Source organism: Chrysemys picta, chromosome 5, assembly GCF_011386835.1.
Source record: "Chrysemys picta bellii isolate R12L10 chromosome 5, ASM1138683v2, whole genome shotgun sequence".
NCBI lineage: Eukaryota > Metazoa > Chordata > Testudines > Emydidae > Chrysemys > Chrysemys picta.
In genome coordinates, this window is record NC_088795.1 from 37,124,669 (window position 1) to 37,130,668 (window position 6,000).

A 6,000-nucleotide genomic window follows, 5' to 3' on the forward strand; every position below is an offset into this window, starting at 1 on the left:
AGACCTACTGTGCCTTTGGATTTTTCTAGAAGAAGCGAAACCATTACAGGGTGATGTGCTAGTAACCTCTCCCCTGTATGATGCTAAACCACACTGTTTCAGGAAAAGAGAAGAAGGAACACTTGCTTCATTGGAACCACCAAAGTCCAGGGATTCCTGACTACAAGAGACATTAAGAACTGACCCTGGTGAAGAAACAAAGAATTATACACTGGCAGGAAGAAACTTGTGGGACCCATGCTTAGGAACGTGGTATTGATTGGATTTTGGGGTTTATTCTACAGGCTGCGCCCTGTGTTTTGGATAAGTCCTTCAGCATGTATGGCCCTCCCTAATTGGATTTTAAATGATAAGTACCAAAGGCACCTTGTTGCCATTGCCCCTGCCATCTCCTCCATTACACTATTACCCCTGTAACACATCCAAATACAGACAATGCCATATATTTGATAAAACCAATGACTAAGGCCTTCACACTTTAGTGATTTATTTAAATATTGTTTGAAAAATATATTTTTAAGGTTCAGGATATCCCATATAAGCGAACAATTGAATGGATCAGTGGAGATAAAAGTATATGATATCACTACCAGTGAACCCCAAGAATCTGTAATTGCAATTGATGGGCTCTATAGCGAATGTTCCTGGAATTTGCACTGTATTAAATGAGAGAGGCCCTTATTGTTATTTGGTCACCCAATTAGTGAACAATTAAACGAATACCCAGAGTTTGTTTTGCCACTGGAAATTTTACCTGCATAGAAATTATTCCCGTGACTAATAATGTGACCTGTACCTTATTGCAATACACCCCTTCTTATGCCATTAATATCAATGACCCAGAAGTTGCTGACAGAGATGGTATTGAATATCACTGAGGCTGGGAAGGCATTGCAGTGGGATCTAGCATGTTCAGAGATTCAGGATTTCCTGAATGACCAGCTAATGGCCATTCAGAATGATCTAGAGCATCAGGCTTGGCCCACTGCCCTTACAGACACATCAGGAGTACCATCTAATCTGTGGCCATGGAGACATACTTGGAGACTTTCTGGGTGGAAGTGCAGACATTCTCAGTGCTCCTTCAAGCATATGGACCGGTTGGGGGCGGGGGGGGGGGGCTCCCACATACCCAATCCTGCCGGGTCCATGGGGAGGATGCATGTGGGATTGGGTAATTCACCGAGACATCTGGGAAATTAGACCTCCTGGTATGCCCAATCGATTTTTAGTCAGTGCTCCTGGGATTACATCTGACATTTGGATGGGGTTAGGGAGTCAATGGACATTTTGGCCGTTACAACCCCCACAGCTTCAGTGTATCCGTAAACTGAAGCCAGGAGAAGTTGTTACTCTTCATGACTACGTTTGCTGGGAGGGTAGGGGACAAGGAACTACCCTGACAGGACACTTATTTTTTCAAGCTAATGATAGCTGTGTGTATGTTAAAGCCACCACATTGCAAGACATACATTTTAATCTCATTACCACTGCAGGCAATCATATTATTTACTGGCCTGCAGATAGAATTTTGCAAGTAGTCCTTAGGTTCCAGATACCCTTTCATTGGACTAGTTTAGTACCTGATCGATTTCAAAATTTGCTTTCACTGTTACCAGAGATTCAGAAAATCTCTGAAGTACAAGGGCAAATTCACATGCTTCAAAATATGTATCAAGTTGAAAAGTATGCCTTTCATACTGCTTATAGAGTATCTATTTTATGTACTAAGTATGATGTATTGTGCTTTATGACTAAGGCTGTACAACAACCGCATTATAGTATTGCTATGGGAATATTATTGCTTGTATTGTTATTAGTTAGCTTAGGATTATGTTATTGTTGTTGTAAAAGACGTAATAATAGTAATACCTTTCATGTTCATACTAATCATGCATTGACTGTGACGGGTTGGATCACAGAAACCCCCTTGGGAGCTGCCACCCGATGTGCAAAGACTACCCCTGCTCCTGTTTTCCCTGCCAGCTCAGGACTCCAGCACCCTGTATTGCTGAGCCAGACACTCCCGTTTGGCTCCAGACACAGATCCAGGGTCTGAATCATTTGTCCCAAAGCTGCAAGTTTACCTGAAAACAGCTCACAGTAGTGTGCTTGTCTTTAGCACTCAGATGCCCAACTCCCAATGGGGTCTAAACCCAGGTAAATCCGTTTTACCCTGCATAAAGCTTATGCAGGGCAAACTCATAAATTGTTCGCCCTCTATAACACTGATAGATATGCACAGTTGTTTGCTCCCTCAGGTATTAATACATACTCTGAGTAAATTACTAAATAAAAAGTGATTTTATTAAATACAGACAGTAGGATTTAAGTGGTTCAAAGTAGTAACAGACAGAACAAAGTAAGTCACCAAGCAAAATAAAATAAAATGCACAAATCTATGCCTAATCAAACTAAATACAGATAATCTCACCCTCAGAGATGTTTCAGTAAGTTTTTCTCAGACTGGACACCTTCCAGGCCTGGGCACAATTCTTTCCCCTGGTACAGCTCTTGTTGCAGCTCAGGTGGTAGCTAGGGGATTCTTCATGATGGCTTCTCTCTCTCTCTGTTCTCTTCCCCCCCTTTATATATCTTTTGCATAAGGCGGGAACTCTTTGTCTCTCTGGTTTTCCACCCCGCCCTCACTGGAAAAGCACCAGGTTAAAGATGGATTCCAGTTCAGGTGACATGATCACATGTCACTGCAAGACTTCATTACTCACTTGCCAGCACACACATATACAGGAAGACTCACAGGTAAATACAGACATCTGCAGACAATGGGAGTCATCAAGATTCCAAACCATCATTAATGGCCCACACTTTACACAATTACAATAGGCCCTCAGAGTTACATTTTATATTTCTAGTTTTAGATACAAGAGTGGTACATTTATACAAATCAGATGATCATACTCAGTAGATTATAAGCTTTGTAATGATACCTTACAAGAGACCTTTTGCATGAGGCATATCCCAGTTACGTTACATTCACTTATTACCATATTTTCTCTAAAACTATCTCAGTTACATTATATTGACTTATTAGTTTTTATAAAACCATATAGACTGCACAACGTCACAGTCATTACATCCAATCAAAACCCCTAAGGTTGAAGCATCTGATGTAGAGTCTGAAGTCCAGGACTTGATGCAAATAGAGATTTGAGAATGTTTGTTGTACTAGTAGTACAAAAGGGGGGGTTGTGGAAGCAGAGAAGGAACTGACAGGAAGGAGATGCAATGCATGACAGTTCGTTAGCAAGAGTTAGGCTAACTGTAACCCTAATAATGCGAGATTTGTAGAAGCGAGGAATGTGTGAGGCGAGTGGGAAAGAACTGTGTGAGAAGTTGCTGCGACCTTGTGTAGATAATATGGAATGTAGACTAAGAGTCTACATTAGTGAGCAAAACAAGATATCAGAATGACCTATGTATAAACAAAATGCAACTGTTGCTCATTATTGTCTGTAACAAAAGGTATAAATGCTTGCTGTAATTGTTTACCTGTTGAGAGACCTGCTTAGCTCTCTCCCTCTGCGCAATTGTGAGAGTTAATAAAGCATCTGACTTGCTGTACCTAAACAAATAGTGAGAACTCTGTTTTTCTCCGACAGTAGCCATCCAAGATCCTCCAAGAGCGCTTCCATATCTTTAACAACAATCTCACCCAAGCTCCCTGGAATGGGACTTCCATAAAGGAATTCCAAAATGGACTTCACCAGCAGATTGAGAAGCTGGAGACGTGTTTGAGTGCTGAGATGGAAAAGGAGATAACCTACCCAGGAAATGAGAACCTCCTGCTCACTAGCCTGAAACTGAAGAGATACTTCCAGACAATAGACGATTTCCTGAAAGAAAAGCAATACAGCCTATATGCCTGGGAGATCATCCGTGCGGAAATATCCAGATGTCTTCTAATTCTCGACATTCTCTAGGAAAAAGACTTTTTCCTAGAGAAACTCAAATAATATTCTATGAATAAAACAGCTGAAGAGAGATGGGTCATAATTTTATAATTCTTATTACATAGGGCCCAATCTTTCTCCCATAGGAATTTTACCAATACAGCTATTTCAAACTCATGTTAATAAAACTGTTTTAGAGTAGCATATAGTTTAGTGCTTCCTTACCACACACACAATGTTCTATATGAAAAATATACAAATATATCATAATTGATAACTAATGACAAAATATCATCCGTTGATAATTAACCATACCAAATAGAACTTTGCCCAGTAAGCATCTGTAGAGGAGCGGACTCACCCCTGCAGTGCCTCCTGCTGGTGACTTCCGGGAATTAGCTTGTTCCAGCTCCGGAGCGCCCTCTGCAGGGCAGCGATCCGCCTGTCCTCTGGCCCCCGTGTCCCTCCCTGGACCCCGATGCCCTTTTACCTGGGGTGCTGCCCCCTGGCAGTACCCCCCCTTAGGGTCTCCCCCTCCCAGGGGAACCCCCACCCACTATCCCCACTTTGCCTCAGTCTTGGCTACTGCCCAGTCTCCATCTAGCCCCCGTTCACTGGGGCAGATTGCAGTATAAGCCACTCATCACAGGCAAAGGGGTTCAGACCTGCTGCCTCTGCCTACCCAGGGGCTGCCCCCTGCAACCAGGGCCGGCTCCAGGCACCAGCTTAACAAGCAGGTGCTTGGGGCTGCCAAGGGAGAGGGGCGGCACCTGCGGCAATTCAGGGTGGCAGGTCCCTCACTCCCTCTAGGAGCGAAGGACCTGCTGCCGATCGTGGCTTCCCCCCCCCACCCCCAATTGCCGCCACCGGTCGCAGTGTTTTTTTTTTTTGCTTGGGGCGGCAGAAATGCTGGAGCCGGCCCTGCCTGAAACCCAGTACCTAATAGGCCTTACCCTAGGCCTGCAGCCTGGGGCTTTCCTAGGCCAGAGCTCCCCAGCTCCCTTGGCCTTTCCCCAGCCCTGCTCCACTCTAGGCACTTAGTTAAGCTCCCTGCAGCCAGGCCCTTCTCTCTCTGAACGCAGACAGAGACTGTCTGCTTGAGCTCCTGGCTCAAGCCTTTATAGGGCCAGCTTGGCCCTGATTGGGTCGTGGCCCCAGCTGAGCCTGCTTCCTCCCAATCAGCCCAGACATCTTGCCCTTCCAAGGCTGTTTTAAACCCCTCAGGGCAGGAGCCAGTAACCACCCCATTACAACATCTTAGTTGGGGAAAAGAACAGCAAAAAGCCCACTTTTAACAACTGCCTAGTAAGAGAAAATTCCAATCAGGACACCAGAAAATTTACCAGCTGTGTGCACACACTTCTATCCCACCATCGAATTCTCTTGGCCAAGGCTACTTATTCTGTTTTGTTCTGTTTACATTTCAACAACTTTGGGGGGGAAAAAAAGTCACAAGATCATAAGTGCAGTAAGGATTTATGATTTGACATCTGGTTAGAAAAAGATGGTCTATATTTGGAATTTGAAACTCTCCATGTTTGAACCATTCCCCTTTTTCATTTCAGCACATGATGCTTCATGTAATGATGTTATGAAAACAGCTGAATGAAACTACACCTCCACTGGAGTGGTTTGTCTCTAAGTTGATTCTACAAGCAGTTCCTTTCTAGACTCTTATCAGTCTGTCTTGCATTAAACAAGGGATCGACTCCTACAGAATTCCAATTGCACAATTCATATACTACTTGTCATTATCAGATTGATTTACTCACATGAGAAAATGTAAAACAAAAGATATTGCTGAAAATATGCCAGAAGACAACATACCCTTTGAACCGAAGGAGAAAAACCTTATGATTTCCAAATTGTTGATGTTAGCTGTTTGCTGTGAATTTTCCTTGGGCTGCTCTTAAAAATGAAATCTCACCTCTGAACTATAACAAGCTTCACTTCAGCATAACAGATGTGAACCAGGTCAACTTCCAGACAAAACAGAAGGGTAATTTTCCTGTAAAGTCAGAAAGAAGAAAGGGACTTTATGTGGCCCAAAAAGGTTCTCAAGCCTTGGCAGAAAGAGACTGCCAAGTGG

At 43.4% G+C, this 6,000-nt stretch overlaps 1 long non-coding RNA gene and 1 pseudogene across 1 annotated transcript in view; one reads left to right on the forward strand and one right to left on the reverse strand.

The window, feature by feature from the left end:
* LOC101953419 (interferon kappa-like) overlaps positions 1-3,974 on the forward strand; it is a 35,316-nt pseudogene extending 31,342 nt beyond the window's left edge.
* LOC135983598 (uncharacterized) overlaps positions 1-5,011 on the reverse strand; it is a 34,258-nt gene extending 29,247 nt beyond the window's left edge. Inside the window, exon 1 of the long non-coding RNA XR_010601302.1 lies at positions 4,273-5,011. This is a non-coding gene — a long non-coding RNA (uncharacterized LOC135983598). The remainder of the gene's footprint in view (positions 1-4,272) is intronic.
* Between the last annotated feature and the right edge of the window lie 989 nt (positions 5,012-6,000).